The 25,753-nt window shown below is 43.2% G+C and overlaps 1 protein-coding gene across 4 annotated transcripts in view; it reads left to right on the top strand.

The window, feature by feature from the left end:
* The window catches only part of AFF3 (ALF transcription elongation factor 3), a 507,786-nt gene that overhangs the window by 355,270 nt on the left and 126,763 nt on the right, over positions 1 to 25,753 (top strand). The gene's annotated exons all lie outside the window — the stretch shown is intronic.

Consider the following 25,753-nt stretch of genomic DNA (forward strand, 5'->3'; position numbering starts at 1 on the left):
CTAGTCATATGTACCGTACCTTTAGAGCAACATCCTACGTATCCATTGTTTTTACCTTAAACTTCTAGTTTCATCCCTGCCTGCTTCTCCTATCCCAGAGGAAGAAATGCCTAATCCTTTTCTCCCCTGGTACCCAACGTCATCCCTTTCCTCCCTCCTTCTCCAGACCCAGCTTGTTCTTTTCTTAGCTACTCTTCCCTCCTGGGACTATAACATGCTCATATTTATTAGTAATAAATAATGACAGACATATAAAACACTACAAAGTGGAAATTCACCTTAGTTACTGACTGAACATTTTGAAATGTGGGTTATCCTGAGACATACTACATCTCATGATCCAGAACTATGCACTTTAATCCACTAACTAGATGACCCAGGGGATAGAAAAAGCAAGTAAAAGGCAAACGACACTATTAGTTGCTTGTTGGTTTTCATTTCTAGAATTTAGAAATCATATAGGAGCCAAATCCCTGAAGTAGAGCGGTTCTCCATGACGGAATCTGTACCTCCCAATACCTAGTACTTTGTTTTACACAATTACAGCCACAGATATGATACTACATATTAATGCTGACCTTCTGCCTGGGTCTTCTGCCTTACATCCAAGGTCTAAGCTAGAGTGGATGGCTATATTAATGGTGTTTCTTTAAGGCACCTCCATTGTACATAAAGGAAGGTGTGTGACCTGGAGTGCCTGCAGGCCTGGTGCCTGTATCAGTAAGGTATTACTGATGCAAAAATGTCTCTGAGACTTCAAGGTCACACCAGAAGTTCAAGGATCATAGAGCTTGTGTATTCAGAAGAAATTTCTGAATCTCTATTATAACCCTACGTGAGCTGTTGAAGATAGTTTTCACAGTAGAGAGAATAAAGGAGCTTAAATGGAGGTAAAGTTTCTACACTTCACTCAAAGTGGAGACCAAGTAAACTGTGATAAGTTATCTGTGTGTATGGCAATACTCAGAGCAACCCCTGAAGAAACTATACAGAACAATATACTCAGAAACATAAGTAAATCAAAGTGGAACTCTATAAAATGTTCAAGTAACCCACATTAAAGCAAGAAAAAAGAAAAAGAAGAATGGGAAACAAAAGGTTTAAACAGTAGAATAATATGGCAAAGTTAAACCCTAACATATCAGTAATTACATTCAATGTAAATGGTCTAAATACACCAATTAAAAGAGATGAATAGAGTGGATTTTTTAAAATTACCCAACTCTTCTCTATAAGAAACACACTTCAAACATGACACAGGTAAGACAAAAGTGTAAATATCAAAAAGCTACATCATGCAAAAATTAATCAACAAATCAGGAGTAGCTGTATTAGTATTTTTAGAAAGGAGATTTCAGGGCTAAGAAAACTACTAGAGACAAAGAGGGAAATCACGAAAGGTTCAAGAAGAGATACCAGTCTGAAATGTGTATATAGAAACAACAATACTTCAAAGTACATAAAGCAAAAACTGATAGGACTGAAAAGATAAATAGACAAATCTGCAACTTACAGTTAGGGACTTCAAGACCCCACTCTGAGCAATTAATAGACTACTACATGGGAAATCAGCAATGATATAAAAGGAACTGAACAATATCACCAAACAACAGGATCTCATTGACATTAATAGAATCCTTTACCCAACAGCAGTAAAATACACATTCTTTTCAATCCCTCGTGGATCATTCACCAAGAAAAGCTTACTCTGGAACATAAAACAAACCATGACAAATTTAAAAGATTTGAAAATCATACCCAATATGTTGTCTGATCATAACAGAATCAAACTAAAAATCAATCACAGAAAGATCACAGGAAAATCTCCAAACACTCAGAAGTCAAACAGCATACTTCTAAATAACCCACAAGACAAAGAAGAAATTTCAGGGGTGATTTATTATACACATAGAAATGAATGAAAATGAAAACAGCATACCAAAATTTGTGGAAGGCAACTAAAGCTGAGATGGAAATTTACAACACTAAATGCTTACATTAGAAATGAGAAAAGATATCGAATCAATTATCAAAGTCCTACCTCAAGACATAAGAAAAAGAAGAGCAAAACAAACCTGATACAAGGAGAAAAAAAGGAAATACTAATAAAGATAAGAGCAGAAATCAATAAAATGGGAAACAGGAATACAGTAGAGAAAATTAATAAAAAGCTGGTTCTTTGAAGAAATTTATAAAATTCTAGCAAGATTGAAGATAACAAGAGAGAAAATAAAAATAACTGATATCAGAAAAGAAACGGGATATCACAACAGACCCTGTAGATGTCAAAAGGTTAAAATTATCCTATGAACAACTCTACACACATAAACTTGACAATTTGCATATGAGTCATTCCTTGAAAACCACAGTTATCAAATCTCAACCAACTGAAATACTTAACCTGATTAACCTGAATGTCCCTAATAACTATTTTAATTTTTTTTATTTCTTAGTTTAAAAGGATCCCAAAAAAGAAGTCTGTTGGCATTGATGGTTTCACTGGAGAATTTTATTCTATGTTTAAAGAAGAATTAACATTAACTTTATATAGTCTATTCCAGAAAATAAAAGAAAGGAATCTTTACCAAATCCAATGAGGCCAGTATTACCCAGATGCCAAAACCAGACTAAGACAAAACAAAACCCAAAAATTATAGACCAACATCTTCCATAAACTTAAGCAAAAAAAAATTTTTTCAAGAAAATTTTGGCAAATTGAATCCAACAATGTATAAAAAGAGTAATACACCATGACCAAGTGGGATTTATTCTAGGCATGCAAGGCTGGCTCAATATATGAAAATCAACCAATGTAATCTACTCTATCAACAGGCTAAAGAGGAAAAGGCATTTGATCATATCAATTGATGCAGACAAAGCATTTGAAAAAATTCAATACTCATCAGTATAAAAACTTTCAGTATACTAGGAATAGAAGGCAACTTCCTCAGCCTCATAAAGGACATCTAAAAAATAGAGCTAACAGCTAATTTTGTACTCAATAGTGAAAGAATTAATGCTTTCCCTCTAAGATCAAGAGCAAGGTAAGGACATTTGCTGTCACCATTCTTGTCAGTGTAATACTGGAACTACTAGCCACTACAATATGGCAAGAAAAGAAAGAGAAGGCAATATATATTGGAAAAGAAGAAATAAAACTGTCTCTATTTAGAGACAACATGCTTATCTATATTTTTAAAAATCCCAAGAAGCTACCAAATAGAACTAATAAATGAATTCTGTAAGATTTACAGGATACCAGATCAACACACAAAAAATCAATTGCATCTCTATATACTGATAACAAATAGAAGCCAAAATAAAAATATAATTTCATTTACAACTGCTTTAAGGAAAATTAAATACTTAGGTGTAAATCTAACAAAATCTATATATAGGGATCTCTCATCAAAATTACAAAATGTTGATACCTAAATGCCTAAAATGTTCTTACATGATGTCTACAAACACATCTGTCAATACTGTAAAACAATTTCTCCTTGGAGAAAAGTACTGATTCTTATCAATAGTGAGCCTTAGAAATTTGCTGGGTAAATATATAAAAGATAAAGTGCTTAAATGAATAAAAATTATTGGCAGCACCTGTACTGATATAAAAGTTTTCCACTGTCTCAATATCAAAAACTTAAGAATTCCAGACTCCCAAAGTGAGTCAGAGTGCTTGGATTGTTTTGCATGAATGTAGCTAGCCAGAATCAACAATCTTAGAGTTGAGCTTGAGGTAGAATTTCCAAATCCTCAAACATGATGGTGACAGCCACCCAGCACCCAGTGCTGTGCAGTCCAAGTCATGAGTCACAGACAGACTCTTGGACACTCAGCACACTGAAATGATGCCCAGCTCGGCCCCAGCACTTCTTTATTAGTGGTGTCAGAAGACATGTAGCTATCCTGCAAGCAAAGAAATAAGTTTTTAAAAAAACAAGTAAGCTGCTAAAACAGTAGTCCAAAGGCAGGGATTAGAGATGCCTGGCTACAGGTTGCTGTTGCATAGATCAGATTAGAGTTTTCAAGCTAGGAAGGAGTTTAGAGATGGTTTTGTTCCTGGAACTTGGGTTAGGTCCAGAAATGACATAACACTTTGCCATCCCCCAATCCTGCAGATGATAGGTGCTTAAAATTCTATTTAACCAGCCTGGGAATACACAGAGCAATCTTAGAAAAGAGAAAATCAGGCATCACAGAATGTCTGAGATGAGACCTTGTGAGACAATGAGCAGATAGATTGGCAGCACTGACACCCTTATTTATGGTCACAAAACAATGTTTTCAAAGCCCTTCCAATTCTATTATACCTGTTGTCTTCAACAACAATCCCTGAAGAAGATGGAGTTGGTTTTATCGTTCCAATTATAAAGAAATTTACGGCCAAGTAGTTAATATCAGAACCAGGAGGAGAACTCAGATCCTCAGAGCCACAGATTCTCAGCCTTGAATACCTGACAGAGATAATCAGGCCCTGAAAGGAGTTTTCAGACTTTGGATCCTTAACATGATGTGTTTCTCTTTTGTTCTGATCCCAGGGGCCTTTCTCTATAAGCAGAAACCCTTGCTTATTTGAAACAAAGAGTTAGCCTTTACAACAGAAGGATGTACAGAAACCTAACTCATCAGTCTACCAATTGCTCTTCCTTACTACAATTGCTCTACAGCCCTGAAGCCTGCACTTTTTTTTCTTTTTTTCTGAAAAAACTCCAGGCTCTTAGCAGTGGACCTTTGGATTGGAAAGTCTTTTTCAAGGCAGGCTACCTACAATCTCACACACACACACACACAACTCCCCACATCAGAGCAGGGTTGGGCAGAAGGCCACCTCATCCCACCCGCAGTGCCCTCAACTGAATAGGTAGCAGGACTCCTCATGGCATTGAAAATTCTCAAATATGCAGGAAATCGGATCTGCCACTTTCTAGTCTCTGTTTATAAAAAGTCAGATGGATATTTTTTCTGTTGGGTGGGAGGAAAAGTTATGTTAAGAGACCTGATGCCTTCAAATCTCCAAAGCATGGCAAGGGCCACACATTTTCGGAAGAAACAGATGACAAAAGAGGAGAACACAGGGAATGGGAAGGCTGGCGGGCTCCTTCTCCATGGCTGCCAGAATTCCACCAGTACAAAGAAATCGCACGTTATGCTATTAGAGGTATAGAGCTTTTGCTAGTCCAAGTTCTTAGCCTCCAGAGACCACATGCAATAGAGTATTTTACAAATGTATGAATAAATTATAGCTTATAATTTATATATATAATAAGTATTATATATAATTTATATGTATTTATAAATGCTATACATATATACGATTTATATATATATATATAAGCGATATATAATAAGTATAACTTGATCCTCTTCTTTTTGTGGCAAACTAAGTGGGTACAGATATAACTGTGTAGATATCTGGCTCACAGCCTGGATTAGAACTTCTACATAAAATGAAATGCAAAGTTTAAATAATAGAAGCATAGGATAAGCCTGCTTAAAGTTGCACACTTTAACTAAGACACAATGATTTTAGCCTCCGTGTAAATGACCTGAGCGCTGGTGCTGTAACTGGATGTGATGTTGGAGTGAGACATGGAGGAGGAGAAAGCTCTGTTAATGGAATTTTTTATGTTCTTCCGAGCAGCCAAGAGTTTATGCGATGGTATGTCAGATTCTTTTCTCAGGTAGTTCATTTGAGAATTTTATCTGCACTTCTTCCCAAAAAACTGATCAATTCAGTTTGAAAGGTTTAGAGGTTACCTGTTGGTGCGGCCAGCAGGCTGGGATGAGTGAGTGCCTGCCGTGGGTATGTGATGGCTCATGTTTAGATGCATGCCCTGATGGGCGACTGAGGGTGCTTCCCCGACTCAAGTCATCTTTTCTCAGATCCTAGAGAGTTCTCTGGCTAGGGAAGATGGCTTTGTGATTTAACATCTTTATTTTTACAGATAGTTCATCTTCTTCATCAGTTCCCTATTTTATGGCATTAAAGTGTGTGTAAGTGCCCACAAATTCTCAGAATTGTGCATTAAAAATGAAATCCCATCTCTTACCCAAAAGAAAAATCAAAGTGAAAATGTAGTGTTGTGTTGTCGGTTTGAGAAATCTGCTTATCAAGGTTGTTGGAACTAAATGTGTTCATTTGTAATGAAACAAGTGGGCACAGGGAGAGCCTGCCACCTCTATCCTGTGCAGCTAGGGGCACGCGTGTAAAATCAGAGTTTTTATAGGAAAATACATTTCCCAGAACTTTTGCTTGCAACTTAAGGACACACTTCCACCCTATCTCAAGAGAGCTGACTAGAAAAGTATATTTATGCTTATAGGTATAGGTACCTGGCACTAAGTCCCCAGGTTGTTGGGAAACTAATGAATTAAATGAGTCAGGCTGGACATGGCTCAACGTACTAAGTGTGCTATGTTCCATCTGGGAGAATCCCCAGCGAAAAGCTGAGTGTGGGGCCTGAGCTCCTAGGTATGTGCCCCCCAGCTGGGGAATCTGGAGCTGTGCTGGTCCATCCAGGAGCCACTAGGCCCAGGTGCCCATTGAGTTCTCAAAACGTGGAGAGTCTGAACTGAGATGGGCTGTGAATATCAAATACACACTAGAATGAACACTTCATACCAAAGAAATAAAATAAAATCCTCATTAGTTAATCTATTACCAATTGCATGTTGAAATGACAAAATTTGAGGTATACTGGGTTAAATAAATGTGTTATTAAATTAATTTTCCCATTTCTTTTTACTTTTCCAGCATAGCTCCTAAAAGTTTTGAAATTCCTTAGGTGGTGCACATTATATTTCTGTTAGAGAACTCTGTTGTAGAAACTCAGCCGGAGTGTGGGGTAGTCAGGGAGGGATCCTATGCAGTTTCAAGCTGATTACCAGGCATTTCTATCCTAAAAGCCCTCAGCAGCCCAACCCAGGAGCTGCTCCTGGCTTCCTTGGGTAGCTTCAGCACAGGCCCAGCAGAGCCTGTGGTCGGTGGCGGACCGCTCTCCTTGCCTTCCGCCCCTCTTGCCTCCTATGCCTCGCCCTCCGTCCAGGGCAGCCCCGCTCCAGACAGCTGCATCTTCTGACCAAGCACTTCCCCTCTCCCACCCCTCCAGGGCTCAGCAGATAACAGGAGTCTGGTTAACAAGGCTCATCCTCCTTTGAAGGCTTTCCTTTAAAATATCAACCCACAGTCTCTCCCTGAGTTCAGAAATTTTAAAAGCTCTGAACATCTGAAGTTTTTAAAAAAAAACTCCTTTGGTGAAACTGACTGAAAACTACTTGCAGCTTTGATCGCACTACCTGTGACTATGTGCCCATTAGATAGCCCCAGACCAGCCCGGGTGCTATAGAATGTGTGGTGGAGGAATCGTTCTGCCTTTGTAAAGTACAGAAGGAGTTCTGAATCCCGAAAACACCTCCAGACCCAAAGCCTTCAGATAAGGCAGGTGGGCCTGAAGCTATTTGTCCCTCCCTTAAAATCTGGCTTCCTTCACCCAGTCCTCCATCTAAGCTGCCTTAAAGATCATCTTTCTGAAAGACAGGTCTAATCAGGCGATGGTCCTCCTTCCTAAGGACTCCCACAGCCTCCAGGACCAGGTCCCGGCCCCTCAACGGGTGTCCAGGCTCCACATCAGTGGGTACTTATCACGTGGGGCTGTTGAGACTCATGAGACTCTTGAAATGTGGTCTCTGGCCTCCAGGAGGGGAGGGGAGCACCAGGAGCCACAGCGGGGTGAAGTGCAGAAGTGACGGAATTGCCTGTGCGTACGGGCAGAATGAGAGACACAGAGAGCAGGGCAGCTGGGGCTCCAGTCCCAAGTGTGCTGAGAAGGTGGAGGGCTGGCCAGGTGATGGCGTAGGAGGAGGAAGGAAAGAGGAGCACAACTTCCTGCCCCCCCTCCTGGATGTCTGTCTGCTCCAGATAGTTAATGAGGGTTGACCTGTTGCCTGCCATTCCAGTGGGCCCAGGGGACTCCCAGAGGATACTGCCTTCTAGAATAAAATATGTTCTCTGTGTGTTGTCATTTGAACTGATTCCTTAGACACACATAACCAGATGTGGAAGTTCATTATTTTCATCCCTGTGTCAGAGAGGAAAGTTGATTGGAGCATGCTAAGCTAAAGTCTACTCTGCCAGCTCTATCTTCTGCTCTCTGCCACCTCTGGATTACATGTCAAGTTGGAAAGCCAGCCGCTTTCAGAAAAATCTAAACAGCTAGACTGAGGTACCTAAACAATACCCCAGCCTTGTAAGGAAAATGTTGACCCAGCCATGTGAACCAGCAGAATGGAGCAGAGGAGGCAGCCAATAATTCATGGGTATTGGTAGCAAAAACCATCCAGGGTGCTGGATCAGCTGAAAGAGCTGCCGGTCTGGTGGGTGTATGAAAGGGGGGTGCAAGGCTTTACTACATACACTCCATAGATATGGAATTGTCATTTTTCATATAACTGAATGACAACTGCTGATAATGCTTTACTCCTTGGGATACAAAAGCTTGTGTATCCATATTGTTTCTCAAATACAAGTGCCAAAACAAGTTATGACAGAGTGTTTTGTTTTCTCAACTTTATAGAGAAGGACACTGGCAGTCAGTATTACCGGCAGCTCACCGAGCAGGTACAGAAACGCTAGGAGTCAAGCCCGGCCCTGGCTCACTCACACGCAGAGCACCCCCCTTCCTCTGGCCTGCCAGTATGACCAACTGCTCGTGGCTCACACCCACTGTGCCCCCTGCTTTACACCTGCTGCCTGCTTAGTAAGGCAAGAGCCGCCAAGCGGGTCTTCCTTCAGGCCGAGTTTGACCTTGAGTCCATACAATCCTCAAAGTCTGCAGCACCCATCTCTAATTTTTTTGGCTGGAGAGTTCTGAAAAGCACTGAGGAATAAGAAAGATGTATTTACACAGCGAAAAGGTTAGATTTTTTACATAGGATACCTTCACAGTGGAAATAAGGATGCAGTGGAAAGTGAAAGAGGTGTTTTGAGTGCTTATTTACCAACTTATGAGTATAAATAAGGTACCAAAATCGTTAGCTTTCATGTTCCTTCTTTTTAAAAAACATTTAATTACTTTATTTTTCCATAATAAGGGGAAAAGAGAAATAAGTTCTTGGTAACACGGGACACCAAAAGAAAAAGTCACGGCTGGGAGCATACAATAGTTGTCTCCCTGGTATCAAGTAACCAGCAATAAACCTGAGACTTAGAAATTGCAGGATTTGAGGGCAATGCCATTTCTGTAATATCTACCAACTCATTAATTTTCCTTTGGTTGAATTCACCTTGACTTCTAAAAAATATAAGTATTTTCCTTTATTAGAAAAAAGTTAGAATTACTATAAGTGATGATACTAGCTAAGAAATCCTAAGGGTATGTAATTATTTACATATGAAAATTAGATTTGGCACATCCAGTTTTTACAATATCTGGGGGTAGGAAGAAGACTTATGTCCAAGAATCTAATGAAAACATACACAGAAAAATTTAATTTTTCTTGCAGAATCACACTTAAGTTTACCCTTTGGGGTAATAATGTGACTATTGGTTAATACTGACTGGAGTTGCAGTTAATACTGGAATTCTGATCTCTGCTCATTTTTCTCTTCTCTTTGTTCTCGTGTTTCATTGCCCAGCTCTCTTCTCTGTAACCTCCAGCAGTTCATTCACTTCCATTTGGTTCAGCTGGGAATCCGTTAATTTGTTAAGTTCCTGCTCTGTCTGGGGCCCATGCTCAGCCCTGGAAATTTTTTAAAAATAAATATGGAATGTGGCATGGCCCCAGCTCAAAAGAAGTTTCACCCTGCAGAGGTGAGGCTGGGGCATAAGGAGGGCATTTTGATGCAAGAGGACGGGAACTGTGACAGAAGCTCACATCAGACAGGTTGACCCTGCAGCCATCTGGTGCAGGGGAGCAGCTCCAGCCTCAAGAAACTGAAGTGGCTCAAGACTTTACCACTGAGTCTCTTCACACTGCAGTTAACCTGGTACCTGATAACCTGACCCTCCAAAGGATGCAGGATTTTTGTGCATCTTGTCCTTCTGAAGTTTAGAGGAGCGAGGAGACCTACCAACACCCAGCCAAAAAAACAGACCCCTGATGATGGATTCCAGAGGACAGGGGAGATCAAGGGAGGAGAGTGGTCTGGTGGACTTCCTGGAGGAGAGGTCCTTGGAATAGACCCTCAGAAATGTGTAGGGTTCTGTTACCAGAGAAAGGATGCCAGGCATTGCAGGTCAGAACACCGCACCCATGGCGTGCCTCATCCTCCCTCTTCTCCTGTCCTAGGAAACCCCAGGGCCTTTACCAGCCTGCCCTCCTTCCACCAACTGAGCATCCCAGGCTCCGCTCCCACCTCAGCCTCCATAACCTCTTCCTGTCTCTTGCCACTAGTAATAAAGTAGAAGAGTGAGAATAAAGATCAGTGCTGCCGAAGAAAGGGGCCAAGACCGAGGGACAAGCAGAATTCACCATCCAGTCTCTCTCTGCATATGGGAGACCTCAGCAAGGGGCTTTTCTGTGCCTTGGGACTCAGTCCTGCAGGGGAAAGAGTTAATATTTCTCTGGGTTTGAGTGGAGGAGGGCTCAGCCCCAGAGAGCGAGGGAGCGAGGGTGTGGGCCAGGGCAGAAGCCGCCACACCCTCCCTGGGCCTGCCCTTACCAGCCCTGGAGGCTGACAGCCAGGCACTGCTTCCAAAAGCTCCCAGCAAGGAGGCTGTTCAGAAATGTCCTTAAATAGCCTTTCATATTTTAGATTATGTTAATGACATGAACTTAGTCCTTCCCTGGGCTCTGATCACTAAATATCCTCCTAAAACAAGATCTACCTCAAAATGAGTTTCTGCCTTCCTCCAGCAGCTGCCCTGTTGGGGTAGCTTTTCATTAAGTTCATTCCCCTCCTGATCCAGTCACACAATCACAGGCTCTGCAAGATCTCACGCCCTGCTGGGTGCCCCCTCACTGATGGCAGGGCGGCCTCTTGCATTGTCATAGTGCCTGCAGAGGGAGAAGTGGCTGGTGAGACTTATTTGAGGCCCCTGCCCTCCTGCACAGATTTTCCTTTGAAGAAAGGGCATTAGGGTGAGGAGGGTATGTGCCAAACACAGCGGCAACAAAAGTTTGCAAACCACTGATCTCCATTGTCACCAAAGCCTCTTCACCTCTAAATCCCTATTAAGAGGATTTCCCTGATACACAATCTCATTCATGGTCTGCGTCCTTTGCCTGGGGTCCTGAGTGAAGGATTCCTTTGGGGAAAGCTCAGAGAAGGCAGGGCGACCTCCAGCTTGGACACTGGATGGGAACAAGGGCACAAGGGCATCAGTTCCAAAATACACTCTGGTCCCAAACTGCAGGCTGCGTTTTCAGCAGGTGCGTGCGCTTTGGGCAGCTTTATTATGGTGTCTGTGTTTTTCGTGGCAATTATTTGGGTACAGACATATTAAAAGTCCTTTGTGGAGTTCATGGTACACAAATAAGATTCTAAATTCCCTCTGAACATGCACTCAGCATGGGAGGGGTGAGCAGTGCCTCAAAACCATGTGCGGATGACCAGCTGGTCCTAGTACCACAGACCTGGATGCAGAACTTGGCTGGGTTTGGAGACCAGCCTTGGCCATCAGGCAACTTGAGGGTGTTCTGGAGCAGGGAGTGGCTTGCAGGTAGGAGGTGAGGAACTTCTGGTTGGATCAGCTCCGTCAAGAAATAGAAAAGGCAGTGAGGGGCCTCCGGCAGAGCCTGAAACGACCTGCTTGCCTCAGCTTCTTGAGGGACTGGTGCTCAGGCCCCACCCACCAGCAGGGCAAAGTGAGGGTGAGTCCCTTCAGTGCACATTTCCTTACATCACTTCATCACTCCTCCTGTGCCCACAACCTGGCATTCAGACAGGAATGCACACCACGCTGGCATCTTCATCACCACCCCCCCAGCCCACATCTCCCCCTGCCTTCCCTGTGCCTGCCCACCCCATCAAGAATACCAAAAGAAATGCTGCCATGCCTGCACAGAAACTCTTCAAAACACAATTAAATTTTCTTTTTAAAGAAACTATATTGCATTATATTAGGATACCTTTAATCAAAATATACTTGTCAGAAGCCAGATTTTTATTGGGAAATGATCTGTATAAAAAGTAGATGACAGATCCAGTCATTCCTATGGGAGGTCTTAGAGCAACTCAGGCACATTCGGCTCTGTACCTGTTACTTATAAGCACTGCCACGGTCAGTGAGGCTGGATTCTTAGCAGGTCGTGTGAGCCCTTCCCGTTCCTGGTCTGATTCTAGAGCAGATAAGTCTGCCTAGCCACTTTTTGATTGGAAGTTAGACTATGATCTTTAAAAAGTGTGGTTATTATAAATTCAAGTTTTTTTTCATAAACTTTTCTCTAACTTATTTTGAGCTCATTATTTTTCAGCTCTCTAGGTACATCTGAAGTGTTTTCCTTCCATTTGTAGTCATGGATCAAGGTTCTTCACGCACTGTTACAGGTCTTACAGGTCTTGTCTCTTACAAAGGGGTGCGTGCTTATGATTTTTCAATTAAATACCTGTGCCCCCACCCAGGCACTGGGAACACAGAAAGGAGTGAGGCCAGACAGTTCCTTCAAGGAGCCCATGAGCCAGGTAGATAGACTTGCAGATAATTACAATATAGGGTGGCAAATGCACTAATAGGCATGTGTACAGAAAAAGGTAATTAAGGTCACTGAGCATCAGCATGTGCCCTTTGGGGTGGCATTTGAAGGTTGAGTAATAGATGAGAACAGGGAGCAGAAGGAAAGGCATTTCAGGCGAAAGGAGAAGCCCAGGCTGACTGTGAGAAGTGAAACTGCACATAGTTTGTGTTGTCCTAGTATTGAATTCAGGGACTAGGACAGGGTGGCTGCTGCAATGAGCGGAGGCTGGGCCATGAGCAGCCTGTGTGCCTTAACAAGCGGCAGGTACTACAGACTTAGGTTTTAGATGTTATACAGCAAGGTGGGAAGTGGAACTTACAGGAAGAACTGGAGGGAAGTTAGTAAACTATTCCGATGAGAACCAGACGTGTGAATTGAAGGGATGGAAAACAAGATGGATTCAAAAGGAAACTTCAGAAACAGCAGATACTTCAAGGAGTTTTATTAACTGTAAAGAGCAGAGAGGGGAAGCCAAAAACCATGTGCGGATGACCAGCTGGGAGTACCATGGACCTGGATGCAGGACTCAGCAAGGGATGTTGGATTAGGCAGAGAGGTAATGGTTTCTGCTTTGGGGCAAATCAAAGTGAAGACACATCCAGGGAGATTAATTTATTTGCTCAACAAACATTTATTGTGTGACTAGCATTGGATTATAACCCGATGCAAAAAGTAAACATGCAAGAGATATAAATAAATGATTGGATAAATGGGGCAAATAGGTAAATCCCCCATACAGAATAATACCAAATAATTTATGTAGATGCTGCCCCTTCAAGGAAGTGGAACATCTTTCCCCACCCTTTAAGCATGGGTTGTTCGTAGTGATTTCCTTGTGCAATCTGCACAAGTAAGAGGGGGGAGGGGGAAACAGGAGTAAGTTTACATGAGGGAAACCCAGCAAATCAACCCAGGCACTCTGCTAGATACTGGAGAAGCCCACTGAGATATGAGGTGGCTGTAGCCTCTGGGAAGGTGTGGTGCAGAAAGGCCCGGGGTCAGTGGGCCCTGAGGAGCTGGCTCTTGGAGGACAACATCATAGATGTCATCCTTGAGAGTAGACAAAGAGATGAGAAGGCCCAGCAGTGGAGAAAACTGGGGACCAGATCCTAGGTACCATCCATTGCTGAAGAGTGGCCAAAGGGCGAGGTTCATCAGAGGAAATGGGAAGTCCACAGCAAAGGGAGTCAGAGAAGCCAGAGCGGCCATGCGAAGAGCATTTCAAAGAAGGAGAGTCATGTAAATATCACATAAATTCGAGTGTGCAAACAAGACAAGGACACAAAGGTGTCCATTTCCCAGGGCAAACGGATGTCCCTGAGAGCCTCAGTGTGTAGTACGTCTGTCTACAGGTATCTGTCATCGGGAAAGAATTCTGCTCTTGCTGACCAAGAATCTGAATGCCTTTCTTGGGACTTAGAGTGTCTGCTTGGCCAGAATTCAACCTCTCACACAAGTAATAATGAGCCTCTGACTTGTGCCTATAGCCACCATCAGCACCGCATTGTGACTCCACCCCAGGGCTGTATCTACAGAGTGACAGAAGTAGTACTTCTGTAGTACTCTGAGTACTACAGAGTACTCAGTCCAGTACTTCTTATGGGATTAAGAAACTGTTGGCTAGTATTGGATTATAACCCAATGCAGAAAGTAAATATGCAACAGATATAAGTAAATGATTGAATAAATAAATAAATGGGTCAAATAGGCAAATCCCCCATACAGAATAATACTAAATAATTTATGTAGATGCTGCCCCCTCAAGGAAGTGGAACATGCTTCCCCACCGTTTAGGCATGGGTTGTTCATAGTGATTTCCTTGTGCAATCTGCACAAGTAAGAGGTGGGAGGGGGGAACAGGAGTAAGTGTACATGAGGGAAACCCGACAAATCAAGTTGAGCATTGTCAGTGATGAATCATGTTGGTAACATGCACTCTTGATGTGATGGAGTTAGAAGAGCCCTTTACCTCTGGGGTCTCCCTCCCGGAAACCCCCACCTCATTATGAGAAAAATATTCAGACAATCCAAACTGTAGGAAATCCTGCAAAATTCCTGGCCAACCCTCGTCACAATGGTCAAGGTCACCAAAAACAAGGAAAGTCTGAAAAATTGTCACAGCCATGAAGAAGAACCTAGGGAAACAAGGCATCCGCATGTCACCTTCTTTCTATCCTGGACAGGATCCTGAACAGAAAAAGAACATTAGGTAAAAATCAAAGAAATCAGAATGAAGTATGGATTGCAGTTAGTAAGAATGTATCAAGGTCAGTTTATCAGTTGTGACAAAGGTATCATGCTACCATAATATCGTAACAGCAGGGGAAACTGGGTACTGAGCTTCTGAGAACTCTGTGTATCCTCTTGGTAATAGTTCTGTGAATCTGAAACTATTATAAATTAAGTTTATTTAAAAATAACAGTTGAGTAATTACCCGCCTGAGTTTTCCCTTTGAGCCCAGAGTTTCATGCACTGTTTGCTCACTCAGGAAACACTGCCACCTCTCCTTTCTGCAGGCCAACTACAGCCAGCCTCTCCTGAGGTTCCCCTGCTTTGGGAGAGCTCAGCCTCGGGACGGATGTTTGTCCCCCCTGACTTGTAGAACACTCCCTCTGAGCTCCTCGCCTTGAAGCTGCCATGTCTCTCCCATTGCCCAGATAGTTAACAGGGTGAAACCCTAGCCCTTGCTCTCCTGGAGAACTTCTCTTTTGTCTTAGTGTCTAGTAGCATTTCTCTAGCTGGAGACAGGCCAAGTCAAATCAGCAATTGTCAAAAAGCACCTACTTCTGTAGATGTAGCTATTGTTTTAAATATTAAAAATGGCTCCCTGAGTCACCATGAGGAAGATGCAACAGAAGCTGGGGTTGAATTTCTGGTAGGAATACATCCCTTGACGACACAGGAAGTTCCATGCCTAGATCCTTCTGTGTGTTCTGAGTTCAGCATTGCACACTTAATGCACTTGGGAATCCAGGGGGACTCTTTTAAAGATCCTGGGACTTTTTGTTTCCAGGATAAGAAAATTCAGGAAGCCTGGGCTCCTTTTCCAGACTGCAGCTCTGTGAGTGCAAAGACCATTTCTTATTCAGCCCGGGCTCCATGTTGGCTAGCACAGTGCCTGACACATACAGGCAATCAACAAAGTATTACTTAAGTGATTAATTAATATCACCAGAAATGGCAGAGGCTGCTGCTGTGCTATTATTTCAGAACTGTATGGGCTCCCAGATGCAGGAGGCACATTAGAGGCAACACTGCCTGGAGCAGATGAGAGACCATCTCATCCCTGTGATTCCATCAGGCCCTCCCCAGGGCTGTTGGTCAGAAACACCCTCTGCTGTCTGTATTTACCATGTGGTAAGATTGGGTGAAATCAAGTGGTCTATCTGGGGGCCTGCTACTGTACCTAAAACTTTATACCATTAAGGTAACTCCTATAGGGTCTTCTCTGTTGTTATTTTGGGGGCTTTGTTTATCACTTTCCATTTTTAAGAAACACATCCATTTCCTACAATTACAGATTGTAAGGAACCCATTTGATGTGTCCAGCTCAGAAGCAGTCCCAAGAGCGTGGAGTACAGAGGAGAATCATTTTAGTGGGTGGGCGGTAGGGAAGACCCATTCCAGACCACGGGGAGGAGCCCCGGCTGCCTCATGAGAAAGGAGGCTTGAGCCCCGAAGTGGAAGGGGAGCAGGGAAAATGAGAGGGGTTTTCAAAGTAAACTCCACCTACTTCACAGTGCTGTCTAGTGTTAGTCCTGAGATCAACTGAATTTCTGCCATTTGAATTAAAACCTTCGGGCCAGGACTCCTGACCTGTCTAAAATTGGAAAAATCATAAAGTCTATGATGGACTGGGATCCTTTCTCTCTCCATCCTTCATCTTCTGTCCTCTGTCAATGCATAGTCACACTTGGGAAGATTTACACCATGACTTCCAGGACGGTAGCTACATTTATAACGATTATGACTGATTATTTTCTCAAGTAGTAAGTAAAAGAAGCCCAATTTTGCAGTCAGATTTGGTTTCAAAAATACATGCTCCCACCTAAATTTTTCACATGAATTATTTTCTTTGCATTTGAGATTCATTCCTGCCACTTGAAAGTCACAAAGATGAGTATGTAGAAAGTTGGATAAGTAAAAAAAACTTGATTCTGCAATTTTATTCTTCTTTACTTATGCCCAAAATATACCTGGTCTAAAACCATGCAGAAATGCTGAAACTTTCCTGAGAAGTGGCTTTGACTGATGCTGGTGACCCTGTTTCTAGTCCAGTAAATGGAACCCTCGTCTGCAGTCGGTATGGCAGGCCTTAATGTGCATGGATTGTTTGATACCTTCTGTGTCACCATGAGCAGAGCAACTCCTGGAAGGGTGTTACTGGTGGGTAGAGATACATGTTGAACGGTAATTGTGTTCCCATAGCAAAATCCAGTTGTGTGTACCTGAAAATGAGTTTTAGAACAGGTAATATACTTGGCCTAATTTTCAACCCTATTTGATTTTAGGGGGGGAAAAAAGTGTGGTGAATTAGTCCTGGTATCTATGAGATTTTTCTTAAAATTGTGGTTATCTGATTTATATATTCAGACTCCCTAGATTGCTTTTATAATGAATCTGGAAGTATCAGAGATAATATGCAAAGGACTTCAAAAGTGGTAGCATTAAGGTTGAATTAGGAAAATGCCTTAGTCTGAGGATCCTATATCAATCTATTGAATCATTAATAGGATACTTTTTCTTTAATAAAGACCATAGATGTCCTTTCCTCCTCTTTACATTTAAATGATTAGTTTATTATGTTTGTGGCAGAGAGGATTATTAGATTAATGTAAAAGCCTGCATCTAGTCACAAGCAGCCCAAAAGACCTAAGGGCATATATGTTCCAGGGACTGGACAGCTTGGGGCTCAGGGTTGGCTGGATCTGCAATGTCCACTCCTGGCTTGGTCCCCACCACAGTCACAGAAGCCAGACTGTCATCTTAGTCCACACTGCATAGGACAGGATGTTAAAGTTCTGTGAAAAATCTCAAATGACCTGTGGGTGTTCTGAACAAAGAGGCATATGGCTTTTTGCCTCAAGCGTTAGTTGGAGAGGGAGCAACTCAGTAGATAAACTAAGGTGGAGAAACCTTAGGAGCTATTGACTTCCAGCCTAGAACAGGTCCTCCTCCCATGCCAGGTGACACTGATGCAGCCTATATAGTGGACTGTGCCTCTTACAGGACTCTCTACAGTGGGAAGGACTTCGGGACCTTTAGGGGTATTACAAAAACTGGAGAATAAAACCTATGGGGAAAGCTAACCGGGACCAGGCTGGTCTGATAAGGGAAGAAGATGGTCATCTGTGCTCCCGCTTTTCATAACTTCACTGTGTTTCTTTATCTGCATTTCCCCCTAAGAAGCCATGAGCCACTTGGAGGCAAAGCCTGTTCCGCCTTTATACCTCTAGCACCCAGAGTGTCCCTAGCTCATTGCAGGTGGCCAATAAATTAAGAAGTTTATGTTCTCTGTTAGAAAAAGTGAAATGGACTTAAATTATAATACAGTTATTGTTACAAGATGGAATGGGCAATAAAAATACCAGTAGCATGGAGCATTTATTGAGTAATTACAACATACCAGGCACTGTGGAAAGTGTTTTATGCATTTTCCCTATATAATAATGCCCACAACATTCCTAGGAGGTAAACATTCTTATTTTTCTGCTCTTAAAGATGAGAAAACTGAGGTAGAGGAACTCTGAATTATTTGCACAAGGACACACAGTTAGTATGTGGATGTAAATCAATTCCACAATTATGTGTGTTTCTAAATGGCCACATGATAAGTGTAGTTACCACCTGTCACCATACAAAGTTACTACAGTATTATTGACTATGTTCTCTATGCCATGCTTTTCATCTCTGTAACTTATTTTATAATGGGAAGTTTGTACCTCTTTATCCCCTTCACCTATTTGCCCATCCCCCCGCTTCCCTATGAACAGAACCACCAGTTCGTGCTCTGTACTTACGAGTCTCTCTGTTTTGTTTGTTTATTCGTTTGTTTGTTGTTTTTAGATTCCACATATAAGTCTTTCTCTGTCTGACTCATTTCACTTGGCATAATACCCCCTAGGTCCATCCATGTTGTCCCAAATGGCAAGATTTCATACTTTTTTGACTCCAGACTTCATGTTCTTAATTACTGTATGTACAATTAGTTTGATCTAGGGAAGAAAAACTACTCTAGAGTTTAATTTAGAGAAGAGAAACTCTGCAGTAGAAAGGCACTTAATAAAGACATGAGTGGCTTCTGAGTCCATCAGAAGGGCTAGGGGAGCTATGGTCACAGAGCCACTGGGAAATCAGTGACCCCTTCAGAAAATCAGTAAATGCCAGAATGGCAGAAAGCTGATGACATTCTCTCAGATGTCTGCAGCACCTGCAGGTGGCATTCACTAAAGGATGCCTGGAGGCCACTAGTAGAACCTCCCATCTGCCATCTGCTGAATCTTGTCCACGTGCTTTCACCACCCTGGGAGAAATGATGGCTTCTTTTCTTCAACCTTCTAACTCTTCAGGTGCCAAACCCTGCAGGCAAGGATTCTAGGAAAGGTAGTTCACAGGCCTTTAGCCCCTGAAACACAGGAGAGTGCTTTAAAGGGGCGTTGGTGCTGAGAGGTCAGCAGACAGATAACCCAGCATACACTCTGCTGCACTTGAAGACAGTTTGGGGACTTCTCCAGAGAATTCGAAAGGTGGGATAGCCTATGGAATCTTCTGTATTTCCCCGCAGAATTCTGAGGAACAGGCCAGAAAATGATTTCAGATGCCCCGGCACCGCCCATGTTTTCTGAAAACAACCGTTGAAGAGTTCTAAAATGCAGAATGATAATTCCTTAACTTATTAGTAATGGTGGCTTTGTGCCTTATCCTAGGCATGGAGGAAACACACCCCTCCCCTGAAAGCATTCTTATTCAAACGGAAGGTGGAGAGAAGGCAGAGCCGGATAAGTTGACACCTAATACAGTACACTCTGTCTGTGTGAAGTTAGACAAGGTGGGAATAATTGTGCCCTGTGGGCTGGGACGGCTTGCAGGAGAAGGTGACGGCTTACTTGGAATTCAGGCAGAGGTTTCTACACTGGCTGAAAAGTAAATTCATTAGGGATGCTTGTCAAAAATACTGATGCCTGTGTCCATCCAAGACCAAGTAAATCTGAATCTCTGGGGATGAGGCCTGTGAATCAGTATTTTTAAAGCACTCCGGTGTGCTAATCCCATTGCTGAGAAACCCGTATGAGGCTTTACGGTTTTGAATGTGCCTTCACCTTTACTGTCCTCAGCTACCATCCCATTTATTAATGGGTAAACCAAAACTCAGGGTTTGGGATTTTATTCAAGGTCTAGAACTATTCAAGGTGTTCAGCTCTTTTCTTGGTCCAGTTCTGGGTTATGTGATGGTTCCCTGTAAATCAACTAGGGAACTTTGAAAAATCTGGATACCCAGATCACATGCCGAGTCTATTATATCAGAATATGGGGGTGGGGTGGGAGTCAGGCATCAGTATTTCTTAAAGACCCTAAGTGATTCCACCTTGCAGTAAAGTTCAGAAAACACTGTGTTGTCCATATTCAGGTAATGTGAAGTTGCTATAGCTTAAAAGTACATGCATTTGCTAATTAGGAGATTATGTTTGGTTCTTTTTCTAAGCCTAACAGTTTATCTGTTCAAATAAATCTCTTAATTAGGGACTTTCTTAACAATTGATTTGTTGATAACAATAGCCACAAAAATGCAAAAGTGGGTATCATGAACCAAAGGACAAATCCTAGATTCAATGTATTGTTACTGTCAAAAGTTCATTTAAATAAGCAAACCATTACTAGAAACAGAATAAGCAACCAGCTTACTAATCTACTGACAGTCAATTAATATTCAGCATCACAGACTTGAGCAAATATGTACATATCTCATTTTCCCTCTAGTTAGGAATAGATTCCCTTTCAAAGAGGTTTAAGTAAAGAAGTGCCTGCCTCAAATTTGCACAGCCAGGAAAACTTTATGTTCCCAGTCAGAGTGCTCTGACCCCTCTTGTAGTGTCTGCCTGGAAAAGGATCATATTTTTTGCACACTGTACTTAAAGTCATTCAGCCTTAGGAACTGAATTCTCTAACACAAGAACATCAAGTTCAGAAACTAATTTTCTAGAAGTCCTTGTAACAAACTAGGACAGGAATTTTAAAACTATCTTTGAGGAGAGAGCATTCCCCATTAAAGAGCTATTTCTAAAGCCTGGGCTGTTTTTTGATAGAAATGATAGAGTACATACAGCCCTCCTCTCCCGTACTTCTTTCAGGAGGAAGCAATTTTAAAGTCTGATGTGTTCAGAGAATGCTACTTTATAACCATGGCCTACATTGCTCTAAATGGAAAAGATGGAGCATTTTCATATATTCACAATCACAGGAACTGGGTGGAAAAGTTTCTGGGTGGAAAGAGTTGTGGGATGTTGAACAGGAGTGGGCCTAGCATTTCATGGCCCCTAGACCAAGAGTTCACTATGGGCCACTCAGTAACCCTGGCTAGAATTGTGCTTCCAAGAGAAAAGAACAACCAGCACACCTTTAAAACTACACAACTAAAAAAAAAAGTAGGGTATCTCAAATAACTCTAATGAGATGTGTCTTTACTACATCCAAGATAAATAGGGGAAGAGATAAATCAGCACCGCAAGCATGCAGTCTTCTCCTGCCAATGGTCAGTGTTTTACAAGATGAGTTTGCAAGACTGCCCGCTGTTTGGTTTCCCAGGCATGGCTCCTAAGCACGTTGCCCTGAGCATACCCCTCTTGTGGGCCGCCTGCAGCTGTATGCTATCTGCCTTCCAGCTTTTCTGTGACGCCACTGCTTACAGGTGCACTGGAGTGCCATGCGACATGTAAACGATATCAGCAGAATTAGGAGCAAGATGGGTCACTGACTCATTCAACTGGCATAGAGTGGGCCATTGGGGCCCCAGTCTCACCGAGGATAGTCAGTGGGGTTGTGCGCATGCACTGGTTCTGACCAAAGCCTTCCTTTCTCCCTGCTCAGCTCCTGCGCACACACTCTAAATTTAGAGAATCGCTGCTTTCACAGGCTTGTTCTATGCACGCTGTTTGACAGGACATGTAGAAAAGATTGACATCTTGAAGGGGGCTGAGGGCTGAGTGTGGGTGGGTGGGAGAAACATAAAACCTCCTGGAGATTTGAACACCCCTCACCTTCCACTAAAGGTATGAGCCTGCATCAAGGAGCCACTAGCCACATGTGGCTATTGAACACTTGAACTGTGTATATTATTATCATGTTGGAAAGATACGTTGGCTTAAACATGTTACTAAAGTTAATTTTATGTGTTTCTTTTTACTTTCTATAACGGGGTTATTAGAAAGTTTTAATTACCTTTTAGGCTTGTATTATTAGTTCTGTTGGACAATTTGAATGATGGCTGCTAATAGCTCATGTAATTGGAAGTGATCTTGAAAAGGAACACACTAAATACTTAATATCGTTAATTATCAGTTACTTATTGATGCCTAGCAAATTACCCCAAAATATAGAGGCTTAAAGCAGCCTGTGTTATCCCACAGTTTCTGAGGGCCAGGAATCTGAGCGTGGCTTGACTGAGTGCCCTGGCTACAGGTTCCTCACAGGCTGAAATTCAGGTGTTCCCCAGGGCTGCAGTCGCCTCAAGACTTGCCTGGGGAAAGGCCCACTCCCACTCTCACTTGTGTGGTTTTTGACAAGATTTGCTTCCTGCTGGTTGGGCTGACAATTTCGGTTCCACATTGGCTGTTGGCCAGAGGCCTCCCTCAGTTCCTTGCCACAGGAATCTTTCCATACAGCAGCTCACAACATGGCAGCTGTTTGCATCCAAGCAAGCCAGCGAGAAGAGCAAAAGAGTATGTGTACCAGCAAGCAGAGGTCACCTGATCTCACGAGTGACATCCTCTCACCTTTGCCCTATGCTGTTCACTAGAAGCAAGTCACAAGGTCCAGCTGCACTCAGGGGAGGGGAATACACAGGGCATGCATCCCAGGAGGTGGGGGTCACTGGGGGCCTCCTAGAAGCTGCCAGATGCACGCAGCCAGATGATGAGGGTCCAGTTAAGATCCTGCTCGTCCACCACATGGTTGCTCTTGAGTGTCATGTACTTACACTAATGGGTCTAACGTGGTGTGTTCATATTTGCCTGTTATTGCAGGAAGAAAAGCTAGAATAATATATAAGAAACTGCAGACAAAGTGACTGCGGGATGAGGGTAGGACGTGAGCAGGTAGGAACAGGATAGGATGGAGGCATTTCACTTTTTCTACTTGGGCAATTCTGAACTATGTGTATGTATTACTTAAAACAAGAAAAAGAAAAAAGGCCATGGGAGTGAGGGAAATGAATGACCTCCACTTGCCAAGCGCTCCGTGCCTGGCCTTCCTCAGTGGTGGGATGTCCATCAGTCCTGACTCCACTGACTCCTCTGAGACCTTGAAGCCAGCTCAGGTACTCCCTCCTCCAGGGAGCTCTCTCTGAACCTATCTCTGCTCTAATGCCCATCCCAGCACATTGAAATCAGTAGATTATTTGTCCCTGTCCCTTACTAACTCAGCACTCTTTGCAGGCAGGTACCAGCCTTTTGGGAAATGTATTCCAGTGAGTCAGGCTCAGTTGATTGAATGAATAAGCCCTTCTCCTTAACAGATACAGGGGTGGTGTGAGGAGAGGCCCCTGATTCTCTTTGGACCCTACCCTGTGGGCCAGGGAAAACTGGAGGAGATGTGGCTATGAATACACACCATGGCATGTCTGAGCATCAGGGCCCCGGGCCCCCACCAGCCTGTCCCAATAGGTTCAAGAGGCCACTCAAAGGACCATCTTGCAGGTTCCAGATGGATAAAGCCCTCATGGGCAGGAGGTTATGGCCTAGCCCAGTGGTTCTCAAAGCATGGCCTCTAGGTCAGCAGCCTCCACATCACCTGGAGACTTACTAGAAATGCAAATGTGGCCCCACCCCAGGCCTCCTGAATCAGAAACTCAGAGGTGACCCAGCAGCCTGTAAGTGCCCCAGGTGGTTGTACTGTGGCTCAAGTCCGAGGCTGCGCTCCTGTGAAGCTGCCTCCCTGCCTCCCAGTGGGAGGTCAGGCGGTTCTCCTCCTGGGGTCGAGTTCCTTGGTCAACATTGGCGCGCGGCCCTCTCAGAGTCCTTACTGCCCCAGAGGACTGATCAGAGGAGGAACTTATCAGTACACTTAGCCCGCAACTTACTGTTCCAGTTACCTTGAAGAGTAATTTGTGACTTTGTGCTTTTGTAAATGTGTCTTCATGCTGGAGTTTGGGCACAAGTTGCTCCTGTTGAAAGAATGAAGAATCCTACAGATACAGAATGTGTGAGAGGACACACACTCCTGTGTCACATGGAACAGAGCCAGCAGGACTTGGGGGAAGCTCCCTGGGGTCCTGGCACATTACTCTATGGGTCTGTTCTCCATGTTCTTGTGCTGGCTGATTTTATTCTAGATCCTCTCAGAGAAAAGCTGTTAATTGTGTGTTTGGAATCACATTTCACTAGAGAAGACCTAAAGCCAATTGGTTATTTCATAACAGAGGGAGGAACACTTGCCCCCTTGTCTCAAGCCATTCAGCTGGGATGCTGACACCATCCCCAGGTCAGTCCCCATTGCCACCTGGTGCAGCTGGGGCTCTGGGGTACAGTCCGGTTCTTGCCTTTGTTCCTGGTCTCCTGGGAGCCTCTGAGCTTGACAGATTTACAGCACTGGTGCCTGACGGTGAGCTCTGTCTTACATACCATATTACAAGGGAGCTTTTTCCATAAAGTAGTCGAACACTCCAGTTCTATATAGCACCCTACCATCTAAAAACACTGCTGTGTCCATTTTCTATTTGATTTTTAGAACAACCATTTGAAATGTCTCACCAGACATGCAAGGAAATGAACACTTAAATTACGGAACTCCACCCCAGGCTCCTGGTTCCCAGTGTTAGTTCTTGGGCCATTAACTCAAATCCCAACCTACTAGTTTTACCTTTAACTAAGTCATATCGGCTCATCTCCAGTACCCCTTCTAATTCTCCAACAGGCTTCTTCGACTTTCCACCCATTGGTAAAGGCACAGAGCTCTGAAATTCAGGGCTGAGAAACTGTAGAGGTCATTTATCTACACTTCATTTTAGAAATGTTGAAATGATGTCCAGAGAGATTAAATGATTTGCCCAGGTTCACAGAGCTAATAGTTAGGGGCAGAACTCAGACTGAAATCTGGCCAGCCTGTCATTTGCCATCTCAGAACTCATCTCAGAACCCAGTACCACTGACTGTGTCCTTTTATTAGTGTTGATTTCCACCTTCCTTTGATTTCCATTTATTCTATGTTAATATGCTAGATAGCTGTACTGTTGGAAAAAGTAGCTGCTTAATTGAGACTTTGAAGATACACATTCATCTCACCAGGGTTCAGCTGGCTTCCTAAATGAGGTTGGTTTTTGTGAGGGTCCTAAATTAGCAAATGATATGCTATCCCCAGGGGATGATGGGCCTGTGTAGCAGGTGGCAGGTGGACTCAGCTTGTAAGTGGGAGAAAAGAAATGTTGGAACGTACTGTTCTTAAGAAAAATAAGGTTGTAAACAGAAGAGATACAGGCACCTTCACCCCAACATGAACATGGCAGAATCAAAAGATTATTTGTGGCTTCACTGGCAACCAGAACAGTCCTAAGAAGACGGAGTCCAGGAAGGAGGTTTGTGCGAGCAAACACCATCACCTTACAGGCCAACCTTCCTTCAAAAGTTGTACCTATGAAACCCTGGATTGGAAAACATCAGAGTTAGAAACCCATAGGTTATCTAGACCACCCCTCTGTTTTGTTCCTATTTCTCCATTTGCTTCCAAACTAAGTTACTCCATCTGTGCCTCGGTTGCACTAAGTCAGCAGTCCCCAGTGTGAGCCCATCCCAGACTTCCTGACTCCCACTTAACCGGAATGGCATGAGCTAAATTCTTCTGAGCAAATGTGGAGAGGAAGGT

Source organism: Manis pentadactyla, chromosome 2 (genome assembly GCF_030020395.1).
Source record: "Manis pentadactyla isolate mManPen7 chromosome 2, mManPen7.hap1, whole genome shotgun sequence".
In the NCBI taxonomy this organism is placed as follows: domain Eukaryota; kingdom Metazoa; phylum Chordata; class Mammalia; order Pholidota; family Manidae; genus Manis; species Manis pentadactyla.